Raw genomic sequence first — 25,123 nt, 5'->3', positions numbered from 1 at the left:
CTTCCGATACAGCGACAGGCGGCTGCCACGGAGCTCAGGAAATGGCGGTCGGCTCCACAGACTTGGGTCATTCTCTGTTCACAAATAAGCACAGAGTCGCAATACTCTGTTTAGTTTTTGCAGATAGTGAAGGATAGGTAGTGCACACTTTTGTCCCCTTTGTAACCCGTCATGCCTATCTCTGCCCCGTTTGTTGGTAGTTGGTTCAACCCGGACCGTTTATTACAGGTAGATCGTCCGACTCCACCGGAGGACCCCCCTAATAAAAAGGACATATATATAAAATGCGGACTATCCGCTGTATCGTGCTAGCAAACTATAACATATAAATCGTTAGAAAAAACATGAAACTAGAGAGAGGAACCGAGCTCGACGCCATGATGGCTGCAAGACAGCTCGGCTCCGCCGCCCACCCCGCCCAAAATAACGACAAACACTATGCAAATATTATAAATATATACAACACACCAGCAAAGTAACAGGATAAAACGTTTTATTAAATAACTATTTACATGGCAGCCTGCTGCAACATGAAAACAACACTTCTAATTGCTTCTTAGTAGTTTCAATTCTGAAATTGAACACCCAGTACATCCAGAGGTGATGTCCGACAAGTTGTGTGGGGGGATGCCTTGCTAATGCCGCCACCCCCACCACCTTCTGTAGGAAGGACTCTGGATATGCTTGGTCCCTGAGAGGCTTCGATGTCCCTGCCTTGCACAAATGTCATAAGTTCTGGATGTTGAGTGCCATACTTCAGGGTCCGACAAGTTGTGTGGGGGGATGCCCTGCTAATGCCGCCACCCCCACCACCTTCTGTAGGAAGGACTCTGGATATGCTTGGTCCCTGAGAGGCTTCGATGTCCCTGCCTTGCACAAATGTCATAAGTTCTGGATGTTGAGTGCCATACTTCAGGGTCCAAGAAACGCGGACTCGGAGGGGGCGCTTGGCTCCTGCCCCCTCCCCAAGTCTTGTTCCCCTGGTATGGCCTGAGATCGCCCCCGACATAGGCGGCCGGCTCCCGGGGTCAGGCGGAACTTCTTGCCTTTTGATGCCTTTTCCATTCTGGACCTTGTCCCACAATCCGTTTGACCTGAAGACACGTCCTGCGATGCCCTGGTCCGACCATCACATATACCTGCGCCAGGAGACGGCGTGGGGTGCACTGGAAGGGAGAGGCAGCGCGAACGAGCCTCTCCCACCTCACCAGGTGGAGGTTTCTTAGCTACACCCCAGCGCTTCACTCGGCCAGTTGAGTTGCGCCTGCTCCTGCGGCACAGTGCCTCGCTCGGCCAGCTGAATTACGCCTGCTCTTGCTATTACACCGTCTCACCTGCCATCCGGCTGAATTGCACCCACTCTTCCGATACAGCGACAGGCGGCTGCCACGGAGCTCAGGAAATGGCGGTCGGCTCCACAGACTTGGGCCTGGCCTGCAAGGATGGCTCTGGGCAACCCTGGAACTCGGACGCTTGACTGCTAGGGCATGAGCCCCAATCCCAAAAACGTCCCCTCAGCCTTGAAGATTCTACAAGAGTCACCGAGGCCCCCGACTCCTGCAGACTTCCGGTGGGGAGCGACTGCCATGATTGCTCGCGGAATGGCCACGACGTAGCCACGGGGTGCTCTCATGCTGACGCCAGCTTCAGTCTGAAACATCCAGAAACACTGTAGACTACCAATTCGATCAGTTCCGGTGGAGCCCCAACGACGTATCGCGTTGTTGCGTAATCCGTCATATGACGCGCCGCGTTAGCGCACCCGGAAGTGCTCCGGTGCGCGAGGCGCGAAGCACAGCTTCCCGGAAGCAATCCGCTGCGCGGAGCGCGTAACGTAAGCATTTACATTTCAGTTGGTTCTCCCTCACAATATTTTCAATGTCACATAAAAGTCACCCATCACCCACTGCCATCTCTGGCTGTTTCCATGGTAACACCTCATTCTGCACCTGGCTGAAGGCACAGGTCAAAAGTTCATATCTCAACGTTCTACAGCAAAGTAACAACACTGTTTTCCCTCCAGAAACACCTGCCAATCCACAGCTCTGTTACATGTCTTTTTTTTTCACACCCAATAGTACTTTTCGTTTAACATAAACATTAACATGCAACGTACTGTTCAATCTCCACTTCTTACAATCAACCAATCATTTTTATTTTTTAAACCACACCCAGCCTCTTCCTTTTTCTTTATTTAGAATTTCAACTTCTAACTACCATTCCACTTCCAGAACCGATCGGAGGACGACTACAAATCCCTTGAAAATGAAGGTCTGGCTAATAGGACACAGTTATATTCACTGGAGTGAAAAATATGCAGTAAGCAGACGAATTTGCAACCTCGGCTTACCAAATGTACACATAACATGGATTGCCAAAAGAGGATTGAAATGTCACCAATTGATTCCATTGGTGAAAACTTTTATGCATCTCCCAGAACCAGACCTTATAATTGTGCACTGTGGTGGGAACGATCTAGGCACAATCACTGGGGTAGGTCTGGAAATGCTTCTAAAAGACACCTTTCAACAATTAATGACACTTTTTCCTCGATCTGCCTTAGTATATTCCAATATATGCCAAAGAGAGAAATGGAATTGGTCCAATCAACATTGTGCACAATTTGAGAAAGCAAGGAGACATGTAAATAAATCTGTTTCTGCGTTCCTCAGAGATTATAGCATGGGTTCTATTTACCACAACAACTTGCGATACCACATGCAAGACGTCTATAGGAGAGACGGTGTTCATTTCACGAATGAGGGAAACAGAATCTTCCTCTGCAACATCAGGCTCTGCATCGGTACTTACTTATAAATGCAGAAAACACTCAATTAACACAATGGCTCTTTTCAGAGCCACCTTATATCTAAGCACTCAAACTTCTGATTTATCTCCATTTTCACACTCTTGTAAAAAGGTGTGCGCGACCGAGTGCGCGCACCACACAACTTTAAAAAAAAAATATATATATATATTTTCGCCTTTAAGGGCCTTACTGCACACCCTGAGAAAACCTACGCAGCAAAACAATCTCTACCTTCTCCCCTTTCCATGTTCCAACGCTTTGAAATCAACAATATATTTACTCGCAATGACAAAATGGCGGTCAACACTTCCTGATTTCCTTCGAATCGAACGTTAACAGACGTCACGCAGCAAAATTCCGCTCGCGCGCGCAGCCGCTTGAGTGCGCGCACCCGTGCGCGCGTATAGATATATAATTGACTTTAACTTTAATTTCCTCAGCAACTACTGAACGGATTTACACCATTCAAAAAAAAGCGTAATCTGCGAGCCGGACTGTACAGTTTTGCCAAATTTCTTATAAATCCATTCACCCGTTCGACCTGTAGCCGAGTCTAAAGGTCCTATGGAAAATATCATGGAGAAAACACGTTTTGGGACCCCCCTTTTATCTCAGCCCCCACTTGACCAATCGCCCCCAAACTTTTAGGGAAGGAGCGCAGCGGACCGAGCAATCTTCTTTGAGAAATTCGCTAAGATTCTTCAACCAGGGCCAAAGTTATTCCAAATAGAATGTTGAGGATTTCCTATGGAAACTAGGTCCTAACTATAACTACCTACTGGCGACCGCCAGTAGGTAATATATATATATATATATATATATATATATATACATATATATATATATATATATATATATATATATATATATATATATATATATATATGTATATGCAACAAACCCTCCATTCACGATGTGTCCTGGTGATAGGAGACCGGTCAGGTAAGTGTCCCTGGTGTTCCCTCTGGACCCCGCATACGTTCCAGCCTCTTTGAGCAGGTTTCCGTAGGGCAATGAGCTGGAAATCAGTAAATCCAATTCTTCGTACAGTGACAAACTGCACAAGGCAGCAGTCCTTACTTCGATTGCTCGCTGAATAACTTGACAGGAGAAACAGCTTCAGAAGCAGACACCAGTAATGCTCCAACCTGCTTGTAGAACGGGACCACTTGACACGCCCCTGGCTGTTTGGAAATATGCAACGAACCCTCCATTCACGAAGGAAGCGGCCACACGGGGAAATTCTATCAGGAAACACTTTATTGGACAATTAGCTGGGCATGATGCATTTCGGCTAAAATAAGCCTTCCTCAGATGCCGTTAATGTCTGGTTGTTACCACACCCACGTTTAAAATAGTCCCACTGTGCTCCCACTGGGCCAGCACTCTTAGCCCCTGGTCATATGATCGCCCATCTGCTGTAGCCAGGCGGTGACTACATCTCCCAGAGTTCACCTTGATGGGAGGATGTTGCGCGGGGAACCCTCGTTGGAAATAAACGTCTCCATGGACATGTGCTGTGCGGGACTGAACGCGATGTGTCCTGGTGATAGGAGACCGGTCAGGTAAGTGTCCGTGGTGTTCCCTCTGGTCCCCCCATACGTTCCAGCCTCTTTGAGCAGGTTTCCATAGGGCCATGAGCTGGAAATCAGTAAATCCAACTCTTCGTACATTGACGAACTGCACAAGGCAGCAGTCCTTACTTCGATTGCTAGCTGAGGCGGACTGAAGCTGTGCCAATAACTTGACAGGAGAAACAGATGTAGAAGCAGACACCAGTAACGCTCCAGCCTGCTTGTAGAACGGGACCACTTGACACGCCCCTGGCTGGCATGGAAATATGCAACAAACCCTTCATTCACGAAGGAAGCGGCCACATGGGGAAATTCCATCAAGAAACACTTTATTGGACAATTAGCTGGGCATGATGCATTTCGGCTAAAATAAGCCTTCCTCAGATGACGTTAATGCCCGGTTGTTACCACACCCACGTTTAAAATAGTCCCGCTGTGCTCCCATTGGTGCCAGCACTCTTAGCCCCTGGTCATATGATCGCCCATCTGCTGTAGCCAGGTGGTGACTACAACTTCCAGAGTTCACCTTGATGGGAGGATGTTGCGCGGGGAACCCTCATTGGAAATAAACGTCTCCATGGACGTGTGCTGTGCGGGACTGAACGCGATGTGTCCTGGTGATAGGAGACCGGTCAATAACGCTCCAGCCTGCTTGTAGAACGGGACCACTTGACAAGCCCCTGGCTGGCGTGGAAATATTGGATTGGATTGGATTGGATTGGAGTAGGTTCTTATAAAGCACAATAGTTACCCGCAGGCGTCCTAGCGCTAGTGGATGACAGGAGTGTATAATGGAAAGGGAACTGTGTTTATCTGGTGAACAGGAATGTCCTCAATGCGAAGGGATAGGGGGAGGGAGTTCCAGAGTCTGGCCGAATTTACAGAAAAAGTTCGACCTCCACATCTCGCTCTTTGACACCTAGGATTACTTACTCGGAAGGCATGCGTCGATCTAAGCTGTCTGGTGGGATTATATGGACTGATCAGGGTGTGATTTAAAGCTATTCCTTTCTCCCACCTCATCACAAGCTGTTCAAGGCAAACACTCGGGGTCAGGCCCCCTTGTCGCTATTTTGGTGCCTGGGTCCCTAGGCCCACATGCTAACAGAAAGGACCACACTGACACAGTAGTAGGGTACTGGAACTGGAACCGGGCACGTGCGCCCAGCCCCTTTTATTAGCAAGGTCACCTGACAATGGATGGGTGAACAGTGTGGGTCAACACCGGGCAGAACACTAGAATGTGTCCAGCAGGACACTGCACATCTCATAACCCCGCTAGGCAATTATGGGTATCAGATCCTCTCATGCCCTCCTCCAACAAGAGGGCCATCCACTACAAGATATTCAAAGGACTGTAACTCATAGGTTATAAAAGCTTTGGGACTTTTGCTTGCACAATTCTTATGTCAGTAATATACCTCTTGCCTTAAAGCTAAATTATTCTGGGCTTGGTATTGCTTTTTATGACTTGACAAAGCTGGGTATAATCTCTATGTGATGTAACCTTTGTAGTATAGGTGTTATCTTTAGAATACATGCCTTTGGTGTTTTTGTGATATGTCATTAATCAACGTAGGTGTTATGTTCTGTCTAATATTCTTTGAATATTTTGTTTATCTTCTCAGTAAGGCTAAACGAGGTGCATGTTATGTATACCTTCTTGACTATCAACTTCTATAACAATGGCAAGGTTATGAAACAATCCAGAGGCGAAGACAGAAAATAAATAATCAGCAGCTTTGCTGCTGTGTTTGTGGCCTCATGCTTGGGGATTTGCCTTTTTCTGGGGTGCTCCAGTCCCACCTGGGGCACCCACACATGGTTAGGGGTCAGTGGCAGTCCACGATCAGAGTCCCAAGGCTACAGTGGCCCCTCAGTCATCCTCTGTGCTCCCGACCACACTGCCTCCAGTGGGTGGTACAAGGACACAGTGCATCCTTGTGCTGTTATCGCCTCCAAGGTCCAGGGTCTTCTCAACTGTCTCTTTTTCTGTTTTTAAGTGGAATGACTGGAAGTGACAGGCTGTAGCAGTAACAGAGTAGAGGAGCTGAGGAAAGCAGCTGCAGGAGCTGCGAGCCGAGGAGAGTAGCGGCGGGTGTCGCGCCCGGAGGAGAGCAGCCGCGGGAGCAGCGAGCCGAGGAGAGTAGCGGCGGGAGCAGCAAGCGGAGGAGAGTAGCGGCGGGAGCAGCAAGCGGAGGTGAGCATCTATCCTTCGGTGCATTTCTATCTCCCTCGGTGCGCAGCGGGAGCACCTCCACTCCACCTCTGTAGAGATTTCAGAGCAAACTCTGCGGGCACTCCTTCAAAACACGACAGATAGACTGCAGCAGCTGAGCCTGATTTATTGCCTTTCCCTTGGTGTGCGGCAGGAGCCAGGAGCACCACAAAGATTTCCACACTGCCCGTGCAGCTCTTTTTTGGTTTGTTTCACCGTTTCAGCCCAGCCCACAAAAAGCATTTGTGGAGAGTACAGAGAGGGGATTGAGTGGTCCCCCTGTGGGCATTGTTCCCCTATTGTTCCCAGCGAACCAGGAAAATAGTAAAATTAGGGAACTGGGGCAGTGACCTATTACCATCAATAACTACCACTGACCACTATTAATCACCAGACCAGACCATTGGGAGTCCAAAAAAAGGAGGCCTTCTTCCAGAGTGAACACCATGAGATCGGGGAAATCCAGAGACGCGAAACCTGCGGGTAAACAAACGGAAAAAAAAGCCGAGGGGGCCCACGAGACACAGACACTGACACGGACACAGACAGGGGGATGGCATCTCCCAACTATTTAACCCGACCCAAGACCGAAACGGAAATAGAAATTAAGCTGGTGATCGGTCCAAGGAAACACATCTTAAAAACTTCAAATACCCGAAACATTTCAGAGCAAGGGGAGTCGAGCCCTGCCCCCAATGCAGCAAAGGATTTTCCAGCAGCCTGCGCAGAAGGCAGTTCAGAAAAAGTTCCAGGGGGAAAAAAAGTAGATGAATCAGGGTTAACTTCCACCCACAACATCGGTCCTAAAGCCAGCAAACGGGCTCTAATAACAGATTTTTTAAAAGTCTGCCGCAGACTATCATCAGGAAGCTCTAAGGATCACATGAAAAGCACAGAAGGAGACGACATCGAGGATCTCAAGGAAAGCACACCCAAGGTATGCACACCCAAGGAAAGCACACCTAGCAATACTAAAAAAAAAACAACGGTATGCAAAGATAAAGAGTGCAGCAGCAATATCAATATCAGTCACGACACTGGATATCCGGCATGTTCAGGGAGCATTGACATTGGTCTATCCGGACTAGAAGACCAAATCAGTCCATCACCACCCAAAGTGTCAGAGTCTCCCTTGCAATTGTCACCTCCTCAAGCTCAAGATTTCCATCACCACCAGCCAGTACACATTCTAGTCCACAGGGAGCCTGACGTAAGCTTGGACTCCCTTTTTAATCAACAACTTTATTGGCAATCACTCCAAAATGCAAACACAGGATCTGAAGGCAGCCCTTTGAACAACGACAACTTAATTAAAGATCATGATCAACAGGACCATGCCTCAGGCCTGTTCTCAATGGTCCATTTTCCTTCATTAACAACAGAACAGCATCCACTGGAACAAGAGGGTCGGGTGGAAAATGACAACAACCTTTTCTTGCCATCAGGCTTAACGACTCCCACAACCCGCCTCTCAAGAAATCCCAAAGAACCTGATCATTTCATACAAAGCAGGCGCCAGTCCCAAGACACCGTTGAGCCAAGTATTCTAAAGGCGAGGGCCACGCCACTCAAAACCTCCACAGAGCGAGCACAAAGAACATATGGAGCATCTCGAGAATTCACCTTATTTAAGTCAAACGCTCCAGGAAGAACCGATGAGCCCGCCTACGGTATCTGCATGGCCCCAACTATTAAACACAATGGACACGATTGGGAAAGCAATGACACACCATGCAGACAAACATGATATTCAAGTTGAAGTGTTAAATCTCCTATCTATCCATGTGCAAGGGATAGAAACAAACCTGCATGACCTGAACTCAATGATCAAGAAGGTTCAACAAGACAGGGATACTACTTACCATACGTGCCACTGCCCCCTGATAAATCGACAAATTGGCAACAGTACCCATCTTGATGTCGCAGATACTAACTGCCGTTAAGCAATCCCCTCAAGAGTCCAACAAAGCCCCAAAGCAGACATCAGATGAACAACATGGCCAGCAGGGGAATGGAAGCACTGACGGATTCCGGAGGGCAGAAGAGGTACCACCGACCATAATACCACAAGAGGCTGCATTATTTAACCAACCATTAGAAATGCTCAACAACGCAAGCACAAAACAACCAATCCTGTCTGAAAAAGCTAGTCCCAAACAATCCATGCAACCAAATACCCTCACTAAAAGGGAATGAAAACGCCTGAGAAAAGCGAAAAAGAGTAAAACAAACAATGGAGGGTCGATCACTTTATTTTATCAAGAAATTAAGCCCGAGATAAAAGACAAGGGCCCTCCAGAGAGAGAAAACTCTGAAAGTAACATTGGGCCCACGACAGGGTCAAATATCCACAACAACCCCACCACAAAGGAGGATAAAACCATAGCAAGCATAATTCAACACATTGGTAATAATCAACAATTGATGAAAATGTACAGTACATTCTACCCTCTCGTAAGTAAAGAAAAGGTCAAACCACCCAGCCTGGATTCTCAGAAAAGCCCTCCAATACCAACGGGTGGACGTGCCAACACAGAAGAGACAGCAATCAGTAGACAAGGGGATATAGTTGGGAGCAGCACGTGTAAAGGAGGGGGGAATCGGGATGAGTCGATGACTGTAAGCAAGGTTGTCCCTGCCTCGATCTCTAGGGGCATCGCAGGCAACATCTCCCACAACCAACAAAGTCCTGCCCCCCAGATCACGTTCTAATTTGCGCTGCAACTGCCTAATCAAACATCGGGGCAAAAAATCATCACACAGACTCACGATTAACCATAAGCAATAAAGTAGAACTTATCCGCATTACAGTTCAAGGGGACCACATGACCAGGGGCGGTGGGTGACATTTGAAAGTGGTGGGGCCCAAAGTGATTTGCATACAGCACCGTAGCGAGCGAGCGCGGCGAGCGTGCCCGAACCCTAAAAGGGGGGTTTGGGGGGATAACCCCCCCACGAAAAGTTTGAAAAAAAAGAAGAAAAATCGTGCATTTTCAAGCAAATTTGAGAAAGCAGGAAGGTTAATAAAGCAATTGTGCAAGTGCAGTTATTACATTAATAGATGGCATAACATAGGTAGCTGCTTATTCAGTATAACCACAGAGCTTCATATATTCACACTTGTAAAAGCCTCTAATGTGAGCCATGATGTCTTGCCTAAGGCGTAAACTGGACTGTTTAAGGTAATGCATTTGAAATATAAAATGGAATTGTGAAAGGAGTGTGTAGGAAGACTTCATGGACATTGTTGGTAATTTAAACACCATTATTCAGCTCATGGATACCTTCTAATAGTTATGCGCGGCAGCTTGCCTCTCTAAAGGCATAGAAAATCCTCTGAAACATCACACATGATGCATTCTAAAATGTTACAAGTCATGCACTAGGCTGCCTTTTTAAGTACATTACTAAGCACCTACAGGGATATTATTACAGAGTAAAAATATTTGATGTAAACAAGGGAGTAGCCAGAAAAAGAAAATATGCCCCAGACAGGCTTAGAGGGAGAGCTCCCCCTGAGGGAGTTCTAAAACATATTTCCTGCCCCATCACCCGTTGCATACCTTCAACACTCTGAAACACGTCGCTTCATAAACATGGGAAAGAAACTTGATGGAGCTGTGAGGTCCTGCGACAAAGGCAGCGGTACTCTTCCTATAAGCCGGGAAGCTTAGTGTTCCTGAATGACATGCATACATGTGTACCTAAAGTTGTGATGTACCCGTCAATAAAACAAGGTATATAACGCATGCTTAGGTAAAACATACTTTCACCAATGGCTACCTTAACGCGGTAAAAGTGGATGCTATTGTTATCCAACTCAACAGTATTTATTTTATCGACCTTAGAAAAATGAAAGGCTAAGTGGGCAAGCTAGGATTGGAACATGTGATCATGGAGTCCAACAGAGAGCTATGACATAAATGCTTTAGACCACAGACCATCGCTGTTTTGGAGATGTGTTGGTGGGAGGGGCAGAGAGGGCATGGCCACAGACTACTACTGGATAGTTTTGCATGTCCTAAATCTAAGTAATACTGCAACACCTAGAGACAAGGCCACTGGAATTATGCGGCAGGGAAGGACCAAAGTATGTGGCAGGGTTGGCTAGATTATGCGTCAAGAAAAGTCAAATTGTGCAGTGTGATAGTATTACTTCATAACTTTGACAGTTTTACACATGGTAACGGCGTTAAGGCAAATATTTAACCTTACTAATCCCCGATTATGCGGAAAACGCTGCAGCAACAGAATCGCATAATTCTGGTGGTCTTGCCTATAGGTGTGAAACAAACTAGTGATGCAGAGACCTTGTCTGAATGTTGCAAGTGACCTCTAACCTTCAGAGCTCGCAGTGTCACTTGAACTTTGCCAGAGACGTCCAGCGCATTAAGCCTCTGACAGTGACGCATAGGCTTGGCAGTGGCAGAAATCAAGCAACGTTCTTTAAAACTGGAAGATCTGGCTACAGAGGCGGACTAGAAATAAGTTAGTTGAAACGTTGCAGAACCGCCATGATCCTAATATTCAAGTGATCTACATTTTGAGAAAGCTGTAAAAAATGCAAAATTGATCCCTCTGCTACCATCGGCGCAGCTATCAAACTCAGCTTTCATGTGAACTACACTGGACGCCTTCTCTCAAAGTCAACACATACATGATAATAATAACAAATAACAATTCATGCCTTTTTGCAAACGTGTCACATAACCCACACAGCAATAACTCCTCCAACAACGTTATGAGTGCTATCAGCAGAAGCAGCCTATCCAGATGAACGTGATTATCGACAGTTAATCAAAGAAAACAGTTACACAGAATGCATAGTTTATATCTGAATCACCTTAGAGGGATGATCATCTTATAAAAACAGATATTCAGTAATGTTCACATTGTAAAAATCAGCGTTTGCATTTCACCAATTAATGCGCTCTTGCATTTCAGAGGTTGCTGAAAGGCTGTGCACAGGAGATGTTTTCATCACAATACTGTAGCTCTGCAAGAAACGCCAGACACAGACGGCTGCTCAGAGCCAATGTCTGAATCAATCTAGCAAGTTTAGAACTTTACACTGGCAATGGGATTGTGCTTGGTCGAGCAAGTGATCAATAAAGTAAATTCCTGGTTCAATTGTTAGCACCATGCCTTCCTGAAGAATCCGTCCAGTACGCAAGCTTTTGAGACCAGGCTCCGTACTCCGTTCAACTCCCTCTGGGTAGCCTCCAAAATCATGCACGTCAATGCCAAGAAAATGTCCCAGACCATGTGGCATAAATATTGCACCCAGATGAACTTTCACCATGTCATCCACGTTGCCTTTCAAAATGCCAATTTTGGTCAGTTCTTCCAGATGAACTTTGTCTGCTAGACGATGCATATCTGGCCAGGCAACACCTGGTATTACTGCCTTCATGACAGCACGTGATGAATGTCGCACAGCTTCATAGATGGCCTTCTGATCAGGAGTGAATTTTCCATTCGCAGGGAACGTGCAGGTGAGGTCTGACCCATAGCAGTGATATTCTCCTCCCATATCAAACAAGCACAAATCGCCATCAACAACGGTCTTGTCATTTGGGGCTCCAGCATGCCAGTAATGCAAAATGGATGAGTTGTCTCCACTGCCACATATGCAAGTGTATGACGTGTGCCGTATGCCTCCACATTTATACATATAAAACAGGAACAGGCTTTCCAATTTGTACTCTTTTATCCCCAGTTTAGCCGCTTTCATAACCTCTTTATGGGCCTCACTGGAGATCCTGTTACTGTAGCGCAAGACTTCCAACTCCAAGTCGGTCTTAATTACACGGCACTCTACTATTTCTGGATGAAGAATTTTGTTGTTCACTTGAAATTGGCTAATTCCTTCAAATGAAGCTTCTTTGCAGACATTTCCACTATCGGTATTAATGCCACGCAGAGTAAGAAGAACGGACGGGTTCCTTGATGCCAGGACACTGGAAATCTCAACTGTATAGTGCACTTCATCCACTTCATACTTCTTTTTGAAATAATCCCGTGGGTGAATCTTTCAATCTTTCCCATCCAAACTGCATAGCTCTCGGGGAGTCTGGGAACAAAAAGTAACGATTTTCCTGTTTCGACATCAATAGCACCGTAGCAGTCTGCTTCTGGTACTCCAAAGGTCCAATGAAAGAAAGACTCCTGGCGAAAAATAATCCCAGTATCTGTGCAGTATCTTTGGGTCTCTTCCCCTCCTTGCAGCATAACAATGGAATTCTTCTGGACATCTTTGTTCGCTCTCAGTCTTCCTAGAAGTTTTCTGTTTAGTGCAAAGAGTGCAACTGGAACCTTATGGGTTTCATTCCCCAGCCAAAAGTATGGTCCTCAACGCATGGTTGCATCTCATGCCAAACTCGGAGCCCCTATCTTCGTATCCACAGCGGTGCTTAACGAGACTCAACAGGTAATCACAGCCAGCAACATGAATGCTGTAATCACACAATTACTGCCTGGAAGTTTCATTTGGCAGGCAAAGGAAACTTATTCGTTGCATTTTTTTTACACTGCTCTGAAAACTTTCAGGGAAATGGAGTTTCTCGCACTGCAATGGCTGGGTACTGATACCCGAATGGAGAACTTATTTGTTACACAGTTGGCGTCGTATACCACTATGAAAAGCAAATTTCAGAATATATCCTGCTTAGCCCTAATTACAACCTTCTTGGAGCATCTAACTTGTTGTGGAGGGTAAAACGTTGTGTATTCTGCGACCCTCACAGTAGTCCATGATTCAATACATTGATTACAGGAGACATTTGACATCAGCAGGCTGAATTTACTACCTAGTAGAATCTGCAATGTTCCCGAGTGGAAAAGATGAGAGGCTTAAGGCATCTGGAGCTCTTGGAAAGGATAGGGTAGAGTGTGGGTTTAATGAGGAACCCCTTTCGCAAAATGTTTACTTTGTCTGTTTTCAGAAATCATATCTGTGATTTTGACATCAAATTTTAGGCACCTTTATGCCAACCAGAATAGTTAGTCACACAGCGCACATAATACATAAACACAAAGGTCACAGAAAAGTCTGCAGCTAGCACTGTGTTTTTTGGCTGGGCTGCAAAAGAGGTCACAAGTGGTTCTGCTGCATTCTTTTGCTTAAAGCCATTTCAGTCGCTGAGGATTCCCTAAGTGGAAAAAGGAAAACCAAGATCTAACAGGCCGCGCAGGGCCATCCTTTTCAGAGAGCTGCAGACATACATGCACACCCCTCAGAAACCAGGTGGCATTTATAAGTGCCCAACAAAAAAGCTAACATACTCTCAAATTATGCATTCCACATATGTGCAGGTGCTTGCGAGAGCTCGGCTGGTAAATGCATCTGCTGTGAAGCTCTGCATGCAAACAACAGGGTTGAAATGTTGGTGGGAAATAAAGCTTGTCATCCTTCTAAAGCTGATAAAGTAAGTATTGTGAAAGCTGTGTATATTTTATGGCAGCTGTTAACAGCGCTATGGAGCAACAAGTCTGTATGTTAACAGTTGACATGTCTCCAAGAGTAACATAAAACAACAATTTGTAATTATTTCTGCTACATCTGCTGTGGGACTCAAAATCGCTCCAAAACGGTCACTGCTCAGGGTTCAAAGAACTCACGTGGGCTCTCTTCCTCCTTAGGGTTGATGAAGGACGTTACCATTTTTGCCTGCTTATGCCGGCTGTAAAGTCCATCTGTTTCCTGTTACTCATTTCTACAATTAACATGCACTCATCACCAGCTCGAAGAACACACTCGCGAATGCTTCCTTGGGCTAAGGTACCGCAAACAGAGCAATGCAAACACAAAAGTCTCAACATAATCATTACTCGAACCAGCGGACCCCCACTGAATGATTTTTGCAATCCAGGGACCCCTACTGAGTCATTGCTGGAAGCTAGGGACCCCCACCTAAGCATTTTCAATGAATCGAAGCGCAAAACTATACACAAACAAATGCAGAAATAGGAACTCATCCCACAAATACACAAATGAGGAAATATTTAATTTAATTCATAAATACAAATACAAAAAATCGAAATTGTTATTTCAATAGGAATGTGGGAGCATTTCTAAATTCAATTGAGGCTGCACATCCTGCATACTAAATTCTGTGTGATGCATTGGCAGTACCCTGAGGGTACTAACTTCATTTTTAGCCTCCAACGTCCAATTCCTTCACATTTATAGAGCCTTTTAAAATTCCCAATTTTACATTTTGCCTCTTTATTCATAAACACTTTATGAATCCGTTAATAATAATTACATTTTCTAAGAAGTCATGAACCCCCTGCGTAGGAGTTTCGGACCTCGAGAGTGCCCCGATCACAGGTTAAGAACCACTGCCCTCAATCATTCACAAGGACTACGGCGCTAAATGTCTGGCTACGTCATCCAGTAATTGGGACCAGAAACCTGCACTTTGCCTCTTATCGCCTGTCCCCGCCACGAGCCTCAAGAAGAAAAAGCATAGAAGAAGATCCATCAGGGTTCAGGGACTGAAAGTCTGGAACAACCTGGAAGCACAACTCACAGAACCGTGGCTGAATAAAGCTTCCTTTAGTTAAGTAAATCACTGCTAAATGACCTCTTCACATTGGTATTTAATTTGCAAAAAGCCACTCACCGACTCGGATATTCTGGGACGAGTCTCCTTGGCAGTTGCCACGCGCGCTCTCCGGATCGCCTCACCTGTCGCCTGTCTGGTGATGATGACACGCATGCAGACTGTGCCCCCCTAGCCAATCCTGGCGCTGCATGCACCCCCAGGATTGGCTGGGGGGCACAGTCTGTATTCGCCCTGAATCGCCCTGAATCCTCTCGGCCCTGGCGGCCGCTGGAAGAGTACGCTGCGCATGCTCGAGCTGATCACAGCCCTGTGTCACTCAACTTGAGTGACACAGGGCTACACCAGCCCGAGACTTAGGATGCCGGTCTGCAGCTTAGCCGCCCCCAGCCCCGCCGAACCCCCTGGCCTCAGCGGCATGACAAACTGGCAAATGCAATTGTATTTTGCCTGCTTAGTGGACGGCTAAGCAGGTAAAAATACAATTGCTTTTATTTTGCCAAAAGCGTGCGTGCATGTGGCTTGGTGGGGCTACGCCCCCACGCCCCAATGGACACACCGCTGCTGCACATGACATCTTGTACAGGGGATCAATACTAAAATTACTAGAAGAATTACCTTCTATGAGTAATATAAAATCCAGTGACTTAGAAAGTATAGAATTTAAACCAAACCCTCGCCTAACTGGTCCAGACTCTACAATCTTAACATGTACTGATTATAGCCTCATAGACCTAATCCTGAAGCATAGGGAAGACTTCTCAAATTGGGGCATAGAACTAAAAAAGGTCGAGCCCCGCAGTAACCTAGCCCATTACAACAACAACAAATACAGCAACAGAGCCTTTTAAAAGGCGCAAAAGGCCCGAATCAAACCTGCATCAAGGAAGAAGAGGGTCAATCAATTAGACAAATAACAATTACAATTGCACAAGGAGAAGCAGCGGATCTCGGGGTACTTCCCAGGAAAACATTGGGAGCAAAGCAGTAGGGAAACGTATGAACCAGTTCAAGCAAACCACCAAGGAAATCCAGGGGCATTAGGATTTGCTCCTGGAATGGTAATGGCATAAGTGCAAAGTTAGAAGAAGAAGATTTTTTGGAATTTATCCAACATCATGACATACTCCTTTTTCAAGAAACCTGGCAGACAAAAAACTCTCCATTAGTGGGATACAAAGAAAATATAATTCCTGCAAAAAAGGAGGCACAGCATGGAAGGGCCAAAGGGGGCCTGTCGACGTATATATCTTCGGACCTCTCCTGGGGAGACATAAGCATCGATCTTGACTCCTCATGGATGCAATGTACTAAAATAGAGCTTTCACCGTCAGGGGACCTATTAATATTGAATCTCTACTTCCATCCAGCAAGAAAGGAGAAGGACCAAAGAATTAATCAATTAATAGCAGCAATTAAAACACTGAAAAGCACCTACCCAAGTGCCCACATAATAATAACAGGGGATTTCAATATGAATTTAATTCAAGGCCAAGAGCACAATTTACCAAGCTTCATACAGCCAAGGCAGACAAGACCTTATGGGCAAGAAATGTTCTGCAAAACTAGAAGACCTTTTTCTACACACATTAAACGGTAGAGGCCCCTTGGACAGCCCAGCCGCATTCACGAGGGTTACATCTACAACAGGATCAACAATTGATTTTACGCTAGCCGACCCCGATCTATTTCCGTACATAACGGATTTTCAAATTCAGGATCGAGTTGAAAGCGACCATTACCCTCAAACTTTTACATTAACCATCACTCCAGTTGGGTCAGAGCAGGTAAATCCCCTTACATTAAGGACACAACTTTACAATCTAAATCGGCTAACTTGGGACGAAAAGAACATCGACGAAATAATGGAGACATGCCGGTCGTTGTTAACACCTACTGACGCAGCCCACGCTGGAGATATTACGGGGCTCTGGGAGTCTTTCACAATCAACATCAATAAAAAATGTCAATCTACCTTCAAAGATCATAAAACAACCAGAGCCGGAGGAGGACCATGGTATACGCCAAACATACGGGCAATAAAAACGCGGCAGAACAAACAACTAAGGTCAATTCGAAGTAATGGTCTCCAACCTTCACAACAGTCTCTCATAACTATAGAAAAAACGAAAAGGGAACTAAAACACGAAATAAAAGTGGCCAAACGAACATATAAGGAAAACTTTGAGGCCAACTTGCTCCATTCGAGTAAGCAGAGAAACTCGAAACAGTTTTGGGCAAAAATCTATTTCATGCTAAATGGAAAACATTGCCAATCTACCTCTGACATAACAGAACAATATTGGAGTATTCATATTGAAGAGACATACAATTTAAAAACTGAACAGACAACAGATAGCATAGGGGACATCACAAAGGTGACTAAAAGGTGTTCCAGTCCAGAGAAAATATCAGAGGCTAGGAGTCGGAGAAAGGAAAAATGGTTATCGTAGGACACCTCAGTCACTGATTTAAAGATGTTATCCAACCCCAAACTCCATACTGAAATCAGTGAAGTACAGAAAGACAGCAGCATTTTTTGCAGGCACGCGCAAAGAGTAGAACCCGTACAGATAACACAAAAGCAGATTCTGCATACAATAAAACACTTGAGATCGGACGGGGCACCAGGCCCCAACGGCTTACTGAACGCACTGTTCAGGTATGACCCCGAGTTTTGGTCCTGCTACCTAACCAATCTGTTCTCGAATAGTTTAAAGACTGGAAAAATTCCCGACTCCTGGAGGGGCAGCATCTTCCAACCCATTTATAAGTCAGGAACACGCTTAGACCCCAGCAATTACAGATTGATAGCCCTTATAGATGTGGAGGCAAAGATCTATGCAACAAATCTATTGGCAGACTTGGAGCAATGGGTATGCTTCAAAAGTCTAATTCCGAAAACACAGACTGGGTTCAGAGCTGGCATGGGGACTTAAACCAATATTTCAGCACTTACCCTCTTAGCAAAGAAAACGATTGCCAATTCAAACATCCTTTACACATGTTTCGTAAACCTTAAAGCAGCCTTTGATAAAGTGCCAAGAGCCAAGCTTTGGGCTAAAATGAAAGCTTGGGGAATCCCCTCAATATTACTAGAAGCAATCATCAACCTATATTCACAAACCTGGGTTCAGATAAAAAAAGGGGATGGTCAGAGTTTAACCAAGAAATTTCCAACAAAAAATGGGCTAAAACAAGGATGCGTCTGGCGCCATGTTTTTTTAACATATACACAGCCGATTTAGAAAGCAACCTTAGTCTCACTCATGGAGATCTACCCAAATTGGGAAAGTCACCAATAATAAGTCTGCAATATGCGGACGACATTGTGTTACTCTATCAAACCCCGCTTGGTCTACAGCGATTGATTTCTCAACTAGCAATATACATTTCAAAAGAACAACTGATAATCAATTTTTATAAATCTAATGTTTTATGTTTTTCCAGCACTCATAAAAAACACCCCAAATTCATCTGGAGGATAAATTCAAATATTTTATCGCAGGTAGAAATATATAAATATCTGGGGGTTCTTCTAGATCGCCACTTAAGTTTCAAACAACACCTAGAACATGTCAACAAAAAAACAAAACAATTATGCTTTGCATTAAAAACTATACAGAAAAGCCTAAGTGGTAGTTCAACAAACCATCTCCTAAAGGTGGTGGCTCCAAAAATATTGCCAGGGATAACATACGGCTCGGAAATGCTGAATACTAAGGACTCCCAAATGCTAAATCTAGCTCAGTCCAGACTGTATAAAAAACAGTTTTTAATCCCACGACACATCTCTCCGGCGCAGATTCACCTGGAATATGGATTAACGAACCAGATGGAGGCCAGACAAGGTGTTCTGGCCAAATATTACTGGAGTATGAGGGCTGCCGAAGACAACACACTTGCCCACCATTGTTGGGAGGAGGTAGAAACACAATCAACGAACAAAAATTTGATATGTCAAATCTTAAAACAAGCGCTTCAGACGCTAAATCTGGAAGAAGCTTGGCAAACATCCATGTCATATCCTGTTTTAAAAAAATCACAAACAAGTAGAACCCGTACAGATAACACAAAAGCAGATTCTGCATACAATAAAACACTTGAGATCGGACGGGGCACCAGGCCCCAACGGCTTACTGAACGCACTGTTCAGGTATGACCCCGAGTTTTGGTCCTGCTACCTAACCAATCTGTTCTCGAATAGTTTAAAGACTGGAAAAATTCCCGACTCCTGGAGGGGCAGCATCTTCCAACCCATTTATAAGTCAGGAACACGCTTAGACCCCAGCAATTACAGATTGATAGCCCTTATAGATGTGGAGGCAAAGATCTATGCAACAAATCAATTGGCAGACTTGGAGCAATGGGTATGCTTCAAAAGTCTAATTCCGAAAACACAGACTGGGTTCAGAGCTGGCATGGGGACTTAAACCAATATTTCAGCACTTACCCTCTTAGCAAAGAAAACGATTGCCAATTCAAACATCCTTTACACATGTTTCGTAAACCTTAAAGCAGCCTTTGATAAAGTGCCAAGAGCCAAGCTTTGGGCTAAAATGAAAGCTTGGGGAATCCCCTCAAAATTACTAGAAGCAATCATCAACCTATATTCACAAACCTGGGTTCAGATAAAAAAAGGGGATGGTCAGAGTTTAACCAAGAAATTTCCAACAAAAAATGGGCTAAAACAAGGATGCGTCTGGCGCCATGTTTTTTTAACATATACACAGCCGATTTAGAAAGCAACCTTAGTCTCACTCATGGAGATCTACCCAAATTGGGAAAGTCACCAATAATAAGTCTGCAATATGCGGACGACATTGTGTTACTCTATCAAACCCCGCTTGGTCTACAGCGATTGATTTCTCAACTAGCAATATACATTTCAAAAGAACAACTGATAATCAATTTTTATAAATCTAATGTTTTATGTTTTTCCAGCACTCATAAAAAACACCCCAAATTCATCTGGAGGATAAATTCAAATATTTTATCGCAGGTAGAAATATATAAATATCTGGGGGTTCTTCTAGATCGCCACTTAAGTTTCAAACAACACCTAGAACATGTCAACAAAAAAACAAAACAATTATGCTTTGCATTAAAAACTATACAGAAAAGCCTAAGTGGTAGTTCAGCAAACCATCTCCTAAAGGTGGTGGCTCCAAAAATATTGCCAGCGATAACATACGGCTCGGAAATGCTGAATACTAAGGACTCCCAAATGCTAAATCTAGCTCAGTCCAGACTGTATAAAAAACAGTTTTTAATCCCACGACACATCTCTCCGGCGCAGATTCACCTGGAATATGGATTAACGAACCAGATGGAGGCCAGACAAGGTGTTCTGGCCAAATATTACTGGAGTATGAGGGCTGCCGAAGACAACACACTTGCCCACCATTGTTGGGAGGAGGTAGAAACACAATCAACGAACAAAAATTTGATATGTCAAATCTTAAAACAAGCGCTTCAGACGCTAAATCTGGAAGAAGCTTGGCAAACATCCATGTCATATCCTGTTTTAAAAAAATCACAAACAAGTAGAACCCGTACAGATAACACAAAAGCAGATTCTGCATACAATAAAACACTTGAGATCGGACGGGGCACCAGGCCCCAACGGCTTACTGAACGCACTGTTCAGGTATGACCCCGAGTTTTGGTCCTGCTACCTAACCAATCTGTTCTCGAATAGTTTAAAGACTGGAAAAATTCCCGACTCCTGGAGGGGCAGCATCTTCCTACCCATTTATAAGTCAGGAACACGCTTAGACCCCAGCAATTACAGATTGATAGCCCTTATAGATGTGGAGGCAAAGATCTATGCAACAAATCTATTGGCAGACTTGGAGCAATGGGTATGCTTCAAAAGTCTAATTCCGAAAACACAGACTGGGTTCAGAGCTGGCATGGGGACTTAAACCAATATTTCAGCACTTACCCTCTTAGCAAAGAAAACGATTGCCAATTCAAACATCCTTTACACATGTTTCGTAAACCTTAAAGCAGCCTTTGATAAAGTGCCAAGAGCCAAGCTTTGGGCTAAAATGAAAGCTTGGGGAATCCCCTCAAAATTACTAGAAGCAATCATCAACCTATATTCACAAACCTGGGTTCAGATAAAAAAAGGGGATGGTCAGAGTTTAACCAAGAAATTTCCAACAAAAAATGGGCTAAAACAAGGATGCGTCTGGCGCCATGTTTTTTTAACATATACACAGCCGATTTAGAAAGCAACCTTAGTCTCACTCATGGAGATCTACCCAAATTGGGAAAGTCACCAATAATAAGTCTGCAATATGCGGACGACATTGTGTTACTCTATCAAACCCCGCTTGGTCTACAGCGATTGATTTCTCAACTAGCAATATACATTTCAAAAGAACAACTGATAATCAATTTTTATAAATCTAATGTTTTATGTTTTTCCAGCACTCATAAAAAACACCCCAAATTCATCTGGAGGATAAATTCAAATATTTTATCGCAGGTAGAAATATATAAATATCTGGGGGTTCTTCTAGATCGCCACTTAAGTTTCAAACAACACCTAGAACATGTCAACAAAAAAACAAAACAATTATGCTTTGCGTTAAAAACTATACAGAAAAGCCTAAGTGGTAGTTCAACAAACCATCTCCTAAAGGTGGTGGCTCCAAAAATATTGCCAGCGATAACATACGGCTCGGAAATGCTGAATACTAAGGACTCCCAAATGCTAAATCTAGCTCAGTCCAGACTGTATAAAAAACAGTTTTTAATCCCACGACACATCTCTCCGGCGCAGATTCACCTGGAATATGGATTAACGAACCAGATGGAGGCCAGACAAGGTGTTCTGGCCAAATATTACTGGAGTATGATGGCTGCCGAAGACAACACACTTGCCCACCATTGTTGGGAGGAGGTAGAAACACAATCAACGAACAAAAATTTGATATGTCAAATCTTAAAACAAGCGCTTCAGACGCTAAATCTGGAAGAAGCTTGGCAAACATCCATGTCATATCCTGTTTTAAAAAAATCACAAACAAATCAATTACATGTTTTGCGTTTCAATCAGATAAAACCACATTTGCCGGCAAAAGTCATGCATGGTCTGTGATTTCATCCTATAAGCATATGAAACCACAACCCTATTTGCAAGAATGCTTCAGAGACCACTACAAGCGGAAATTGACCTTACTGAGATTGGGTTCCTTTTCAAACAAAGATCTCATCCCAAAATGGCTACAGACCTGGGCATCCCCGGACTGCCGCCTCTGTGGCAACGGAGCAGAGTCACTATTACATCTATTATGCATCTGTAAGGCACTACATGACCTAAGGACGTTACTTTTAAGGCCAATCCTAAGAGCAACTCAAATCCGGACTTGCAGAGCGGCCGTCATAAAATGCCTCAACGGCTCTTCAGTTCAACTGTCCTGTAACACCGTCAACTTTTTGTCTCTAGCATCACAAGAACTAGTAAAGAAAGAATCAGCATAAAACCTAGGAGGGAATGCAACATCAAAATAGTTTTTGGGTATAAAGTAGCCGGCCTTTTTGTCCAATTCAGACCTTTTTCTGTACTCCCTTTCTCCCAAAGCCCCTCTTGATGACAAGCCCTAAGCACAAACATGATCTAACCAGTAAATGTTCAAGGATATGAAACTAAAGTGACTTAAGAAACTGGACAGAAAATAATGCATAGCTGTTTTAAACTTTGCTCCCTCTCCATTTTCTGCAGGCGTTAACAGAAAGCATGGACATATTTACATCGCTGTTAATGATAATCCGCTGCTCTCTGGTTCCATCCCACACGAGGGTCATGATAACTAAAACATTTTTAATGTAATTATTCGTATCTGAATGTTGACGTTTTCATTATGGTGGTATGTTCCACTCTTTTTATGATTTTAACAGATCAAATAAAAGTTGTTTTTTTTTTAAGTGGAGGTGTAAAGTTTTTGAGGCAAGGCACCCGGCCAATTATCTGATGTCCCATCATCCTTCCACCCCCTGGTCCAGTCCCTAGCACAGTATAATGGGGCAATCCAAAATGGCAACTTCAATTTATTTATGGTCAGAGTTCTTCTGAGAGCCGCAGCTCTGATCCCTTCCCATCAAAACTTCGAAGGCGAGCCCCTACTGTGTTGGCCCCAGCGGTCTAGGCTCCCTCCTTTGTTCTAGTGTGCCTGGGCTTTCCCAGCTCGGTGCAGAGTGACAAGCTAATTATCACATGCAGATTTCCCTTGCACACCTTTCCTCTCCCAGAAACTGGGTAATCACTGATAATTGCTCCTATTGTGTGGGAAAGCCTTTGTTTTGCCTTGCTGGGGAGTAGAGAAATTAAGTAGGCCAATTAAGGGGGCAGAGACCTGTTACATATTTATAAGCTGAAACTGAAAAATATGACAAATCTTGAAGCCCCAAAAGATAAAAGATGTGGGTGTCAGTTATTGTGAACCTCAAAATCAAACTCAGTGTGTATGTTTTCCCCAGTTTGGTACTGTGCTGGGCCCTGTATGCCTCAGTGGAACACAACTGTATTTTTAGGCATATTTCGCCTATGTGTTTAATACAGTGAAAATAACCAAAGATTTTCCAGTAAGCATTCCACACCTACACTATGAATGCCTCCTCATATTATAAGGCCTACCCCAGGTCAGTATCAATCTTTGCAGAGACTTTTCTGTGACAGGCTAAACATGTGCTGATACAGTACTGTGCACAGCTGTATTCTCACATGCTCAGCCAGCACACAATGTGCATATGCGTGTGCTCATGTGTATGTATGTATGTATGTATGTGTGTTCTTATATAGCGCTCGACTTACCCTAGGGCATCTCGGCGCTTGCATTGGGAACCCGTCCTGGCTTTTCCCTGTGAGATAACCTGTACTGGGCACCCCCAAGGTGAAAGCCAGACATCCCGCCACGGGGGGCCGTTGTGGAGATTAAGCAAGCTTAATGCCCAGAGCTACATAGTGTGAACCCGTGCTTAGAGTGGGCACCGAAGCGAGAATTATCCAGTCCGTGGACAATTGGGCTCAAGACCCTGCGCACCCTGGTCCCGGGTCTGACCTCTGCTTCAGGGTATGCCTCCTCTAACCAGTGAGCCACACTTCATGTGTAACTAGCCCAGTGCCTCTTATTTGAAAAGACAGGCTCTGGATGTGAACACACTCAGGAAAATTACCGTGAATTTACTGTGAAGGAGACTCAGGTATTGACTCTCACTCACAGTAAGAGTCCCAAAAAAGTCAATTGTGAAAAAGCCAGGTAGGCTAAACGGGCAGAACCCATTTGCTATAATTCCATATCATGATGGTAATGTCTAGAATCCTGTGTGATAACTTGCACGGATAATGCGTTCTGCAAAGTTGTGATCCTGGTAAGACCTGGTCCTATGTGATGTTTACCACAGCAGTGCTGGTGTGCCAGAGGCCAGAGATCCTGCCCTTCACCCCTTCATCTGGATTGGTTTACAGGGTACCACCAACTCCTAATGGTTGCACCTACGACCCTTTCCACAGTAAACTATTAGAACAATAGACAGAATATACATCCTCAATAGTAGGGAAATAGACAGCCTCAATATTTCTTCTGCCACTATGCACACATGCTTGTAATTATATACATTTTAGCACATCATTTTTTTTCTAGAGCCTCATTTTATAACATTCACGGACAATTCGTTCTGTGATGCAATATTTTTTGCGTTTCGTGCACAAGTTTTTTAAATATACTTAATAAAAAGTTACGACTTGCTCAACCCTGTAAATAAAGTATACATTTCATCTATTGAAAGGTAGAATTCTGACAGAAGCCTTGCTACGGTTTGTATCACCTTAATTCCGTTTTCCCTGATCTTCACTCACTTTGCTTGATGCCTGGATTAGTTTCCTAGGTTGTAATATATCGCCCTAGCTGCTCCAAGTGTCATAACACCGTGCGCATGATTAGCC

The 25,123-nt window shown here is 44.4% G+C and overlaps 1 pseudogene; it reads right to left on the bottom strand.

The window, feature by feature from the left end:
* Window positions 1–11,645: 11,645 nt before the first annotated feature.
* The window catches only part of LOC147728865 (xaa-Pro dipeptidase-like), a 73,760-nt pseudogene continuing 60,282 nt past the window's right edge, over window positions 11,646–25,123 (bottom strand).

The sequence above is a fragment of the Lissotriton vulgaris genome, chromosome 3_1, assembly GCF_964263255.1.
Source record: "Lissotriton vulgaris chromosome 3_1, aLisVul1.2, whole genome shotgun sequence".
Taxonomy (NCBI): domain Eukaryota; kingdom Metazoa; phylum Chordata; class Amphibia; order Caudata; family Salamandridae; genus Lissotriton; species Lissotriton vulgaris.
Note: the sequence above shows the minus strand (reverse complement) of the source record. Positions and strands in the feature narration are given on the sequence as shown.